Below are 5,968 nucleotides of genomic sequence, written 5' to 3' on the forward strand. Positions count from 1 at the left end.
AAAGCATGGGACAAAAATAAAATACACATAATCTTAAAATTTCTATGGTCATAGTTTAGTCAACTAGTTTAAGGAACAAAATACATGTCTAGTCAATGTTTATCTGAGAATGCTTTGCTTTTGCCCAAGTTTTATCTACATAGCTCATGGTAATTAAAAGTACCAGACTGGTGGAACTCACCTTCTTGGATGTTTAACAGCCATACTTTGAGGCCTATACTAATCTGGTCAGAGGAACTTAAAGGACAGTTTTTGCTCCTTGCCCTACAAAGTCGACTAAGTTCTAGGGAACTCTGGAGCATCTCTCAAAATGTCCTGTAACTGTGGTGAGTCACCTGTCTTCTTGATCAAGGAGGCCATGGAGACCCTACCAGATGGAACTTGAAGCATACAAAGTCTCCAAAGAGGAGGGTCAACACAGAGGAAACATTTCCTCCATGCTTCCAAGTGAAGCCATTCCCAGTTGAGCAGGACCTTGACATCATCATATAAATGGAACTGGTAAAAGAAAGGAGCCAGGGGCTCCTCCCAAGCCCATGTGACCCCTGAGGAACAGATCCCCAAATGACCTTAAGAGTAAAAATAAATTGGTTTATTTGGGTCAACTGTATGTTATTAAATACCCAAAAGGAAAATATAACCAAAGATTAAAGTGATCAGTGTAATTATTTAAGAGCCCACGTGTATAGCTAAAGGCTACATAACAAGAAACAATGCCAGACAGGAGATACCCTCCTTTGAGTTGTTGGCCAGTGTGACCCAAGAGATTCCCAGACAGTTACCCAGCATAGAACTGGGAAAATGAACAGCAGACCCCAATCTTATCTAAAGGAAAATGCAGGTGTAAAGATGAATAAGATTGTTTTGGATATTCCGTATGAAATACACACACAAAAAAATTTAAAGTGTTATATTTGAGGAAGAAGCATAAAAATTTGCTTCATGTTAATTAGTAGATATGAAAAACATTACCATTAAAATCTACCTGATCAATTTATATCCATGCTCAGGTGTCAGGGATCTCAGAAAGTAACCGACTATGACTAGTAATAATCAGATATATAGAAATTAGAGATGCATGTACAAACATCCAAGTGTTAGTTGCATTAAAATGAGTTTTTTTCTGTATGAAACAGTATATTTTAAAATGAAATGTAGATCTTTTTTAAAGGTTAAAACCTCATTCAATTTTATGCCTTATAGGGTTTATACTGAGTACAACAATGTATAAATGTATTAATTCAACACTGTGAACCTAAAACTTACAGCCAATTTTGAAAGAGATACATTTTGCTCTGGAAACTGTTATTGACTATGTCAATGCTGTTGTAATGAAATGCTTCTACTAATCATGTGGTTATTAAATAAATTTTTCAAAAATAAAATATGTATAAGATATATTATTAAAGATAAAAATGCATAATTATAAAAGATATATATAAGATATATATATGTTTATATAAATGGCATAGACATATAGGCAGATAAAGAGATGGATACAGCAGGGTGTAGTGCCAGGGCTGGGAACAGGTGTACACAGAATTCTTATGCATTCTTATGTTCCATGGTCTTCAGCAAATGTAATCTTGTCATATAACTGTCCAGAGCTCCCATTGAGACTAAAATTTCCTATATCAAAGGCCTATATGTCTTAATCCCAGTAACTGGTCCAGTGCCTTAACTGAATACAGCTAATGTAATACTTGCATAATTTTTGCTGCTCTTTCTCCATAAAAATGCATGATCCATGTACTCTGTTGCTGGATTGGCTAAGTGTTATATCACCAATGTTTAAAAAAAGAGTTTCTGACCCACATTTGGTGCTCAGATTTCTGATATTTGAAATCTGGAAGTGGTGGTATACACTTCTATTCCCTGCTTCTGTGGAGAGTAAGACAAGAGAATTGCTTAAGCCTGAGCTAGACAATATAGTAAGATCCTACCTCAGAAAATAATAAAGATGATGATTGAATCATCTGAGAAACGATGTTATTTTCCTATTATGATCTATTTATTTCAATATCTGCAACAAAGTTCAGTAATCTAACTTCTTCATGCCCCTACTTCCCAATACTCCCTGCCTCTGAGCCCAATCAAGGATTCAGAAGCACGCCTTCAGATTACTGGTTAAATGCAATCATGGTTAATACTCTTGAAGTACACACACACACACACACACACACACACACACACACATATACACACACATTATAGCACACACACACACACAGACATATATATATATGTCAGGTACCTTTTAAACACTCTGTAGATACTTGTTCTTCTTGAAACCACAGAGTGATTGCAGTGTTCGATTGTCTTCAAATTGCATATGAGCAAACGAAGGAGGGAGGTGGTAAGTGAAGTCAGGTAGTCAGGCTTCAGAGTCTGTGCTCCTTATAGAAGTTCTGGGGAAAGGAGAAGGGCTGAAATTTGAGTTGATCTCCAATGACCAGTGATGGAATCCATCACTCATAGGCAGTGAAGCTGTCACAAATATCTCTGGAGGCTTCAGAAAGCTTCTGCAATGCTGAATACCTGAAGGAGATGTGAAAACTTTACCCCCTGAAAAGAGTGTGAGGGTGGTGATGGAATCAAAAATTTTACTGTAATCTTGTCCGAAAAGACCAATGTGAGTAAAGTCATGGATTCAGAAAGCTTGAGCTAGGTTGATATATTAAGGACAGAAAGAACAGAGGTTTAAAGAGCAAAGAGGGAATCCCATTATGTCAGGATCGAGTCTGACATAAAAGAGAAGGGGCCAAAGGGAAAACTCCTCATTCATCATAAAGATCCCCTGAGTATCTTCAAACACTTATCCTTCAGGTGGAGTCCAAGTTGATCATAGAGTCAAAATGAACTTACAAATAATCAAAAGGATTATATGTTCACACACTACCTTCTAGACACTGACCTAGACACTGAGAATAACAGTGACCAAGGGGCTAGAGAGATGGCTCAGTGGTTAAGAGCCCTGGCTCTTCTTACAGAAGACCTAGGTTTGAATCCCAACATCCACATGGTGGCAAACAACCATGGTAACTCCAGTTCCAAGGAATCTGATGCTCTCTTCCATCCTCCATGGGCATTGCACGGCACAGGTGCAGGCAATACATGAATACACATAGAATAAAATAAAAATAATAAATAAAAAAATTTATTCTTTTTGAGACAGGGTCTCCCTGTAGCCCCAAGCTGTCCTAGAACTCACTATGTAGACCAGGCTGGCCTTGAATTCACAGAGATCCGCCTGCCTCTGCCTCCCGATTGCTGGGATTAAAGGCGTGTGCCACCAAAATATTTTTTAAAAAACAGTGATCAAGAGAGATCTTTGTGTTTCCTTCCTTTAGTATATTACATTGAGGGTTGAAAAATGGAATAAGAGACATCCAGGGAAGGAGAAGTGAAAATAAGCAATAGATTTAAAAATTATATCAAGAAGCAACATACTGCAAAGCAAGCTAGACCATGCTAAAGGGATGCAGGGGAGGTAGATCTTGGTATTTGCAATGAAATAGAATGAGACAGCCCCCCTTCCTGGGCTGACATTTCAGCAAAGATCTGGATAAAGGGGGAATTAGGATACAACAGCAACCAACATTTATTTTAAAGTACATGCCTATAAAAGACAACCACATACAGATTGTTTTAGAAATGTGAGTTTTGTTCATTCACCAAGTCCTCTTCCAAATTGATAATTTTCTGAAATAAATAGCTAAGGGCCAGGCCTATAAGAAATTGACAAACCCTCCAGGGAAGCAGCTTGAAGCTCTGTCTTTCTCTGCATGTTTGTGAGACCCAGGCAGGATAAAGGGGCTGTCTGATCTATCAATCAGCTTAGTCTAGACAGCGCTGAGTTATGAGATGCACGGATGCTGCAGGCAGCAGCTCACTTCTACTCTCATAAAACTTTTCTCTCCTTCCCTCTAACTCATTATTATACCATTTTCTCCCGGTGAGTTTTTGGAACCACAGCCTGACTACAGCACTGACAGAAAATCTCTCAGCAGTGGCTTCCTTATCACACCCTTGAGTTTCCAAAAGAACCTAACCAGACTGAAGAAAGGCAGGACCCCATTTCTGTTACAGGGTCAGTCTCTTACATCTGTTGATTCCATTGCAAGCATTTTTCCACCTGAAGACCCAGACCTAAAAAATATAATTGGGAAATTTCCTCATGAAAATGAAGTTTCTCCGCTGTTCTGTTTGAGTACAACTGATGCTCTCTCAGAGATTGGACGCTAAGTTTCTTTCTATCTAGCCCAAGTGAAATTCTATTACAAGAAAATTTCTTCCCCATTTTGTGTATTCTGAAGTCCAGTAAGGGAGTTTGATTTCCTAAATTATACATTTCTATGTTGGCTTTTTGAAAGCTATTCTTTTTTAAATTATGGTTAATTTTATACAAGTATCATTTTTTATTCATAGTTTATTATGACATTAGCCTCAAACTGGCTAACAGATCCCTTGATGTCCTTTCTAGGCACACCTGTCAGCCTTATTAAAGTTGGATGTCTGGAGGTTTTTGCCACTTGAACAATGCTATTTCTCTGCAGAGTGTAACATATTTATTCCAAATTTGCTTTTTCGTCTGGTAGAGATATGTCATAATGTAGCAAGCTGTACATTTCCTTATAGCATCTCAAGAGCATCTGAAAAATATATTATTGCAATTAGCTATGTCAAATCACCTGGCACAAGAAAACTCAGTCTCTGGCACCTGCTGGAAAAGAGCTGATTTATTCAGGAAGTGACTGGAAAGTTGGCAGAGGCTCAGCTTTTCATGGAGGGAGGCATAGTCATCATGAGATACAAAAACAATAATCTCACTGGTGAGAAGGAGAGGCCTGCTGAAGACCTTGGGAGCAAGAATGCAACAGATGTCCTCCTTAAATTAGTTTACCTTACAAAAGATTGCAGATCCCAGGTTGCCTTAATATGAATGAGTCTTGACATGATCCCCAGAACTTGGAAACTTGATCAGTTATTCTGTAGCTGCTTTGCCAGGGCATCTGCATAGTTTGTACAAAGACAATGCACAGCTCCTACAAGCTCCACATTAATTGTTGATATAAACATTGCCACATGTGTCTAATCTGCAAGCCTCTCTGGATGTTTTGGGTGGCAGTACACAGGACTATGATGGGAATATGACATGTCAGTGATTATTCTGGATATCTTTCCCTTCAACAGACAATCAATAAAGTAAGGGAAGTGAATCCTGAATGTTTTATTTTAGAAAGTCAGTCATAGATATGAGCAATATTAATGTAGTTTCAGGAAGAGAAAGGAGGTCCTGTTTTTCTTATATCAGGGATGCTCTGAATCATACTATAATCAACATTAAATCAGACATTTTGAAACAGTCTATGTAGGGTAAATTTGAGCCAGGCTTGTGGTTCATTCTCTTTTCATCCTGCTACCAATTTAGCTCAAGGACAGGTTTACTGAACCTTGACACGATTGACATCTTGTTCTGTGCACTGCAGAATGTTTAGCATCGTTGCTGACCTCTGGCTACTTGATACCAACACCACTTCCCTGTCATGACAATAAAAATGTCTCTAAACATTTCCAGGTGTCCTCTGGAGTGGGAGGTCTAAGTGGCCTTGGATGAAGAACCACTCTTAGAGAAATCCTTAAAAAAGTGATTCCACTACTATCCTCAGGCCTCTTGGGGTAAGTCTATAGCGCAGCTCTCTGCCCCGGGACTCCCTAAGCCACATTCACCCTTCCATCCCTCCCAACGTTCTATACTCCTAGTTTGGGCCCTGCGCCATTCCTAGTCTTGGGGCCCCAGACACCTGGGGAACCAATACTGCTTCCTGATCCTTCTCACCCAGACCAACTCAGTCCCTTTCTTGGGCTCCAGGAGCACCGCTTCTGGTCCTGGCACCTCCCTTACATCTCCCTGCTTCCCTGGGCCTGCACCACCGCTAACTCTCCTAGCCTGCACTACTATCCTCAG

This window comes from Nannospalax galili, unplaced genomic scaffold, assembly GCF_000622305.1.
Source record: "Nannospalax galili isolate Female #2095 unplaced genomic scaffold, S.galili_v1.0 scaffold139, whole genome shotgun sequence".
Lineage (NCBI taxonomy): Eukaryota > Metazoa > Chordata > Mammalia > Rodentia > Spalacidae > Nannospalax > Nannospalax galili.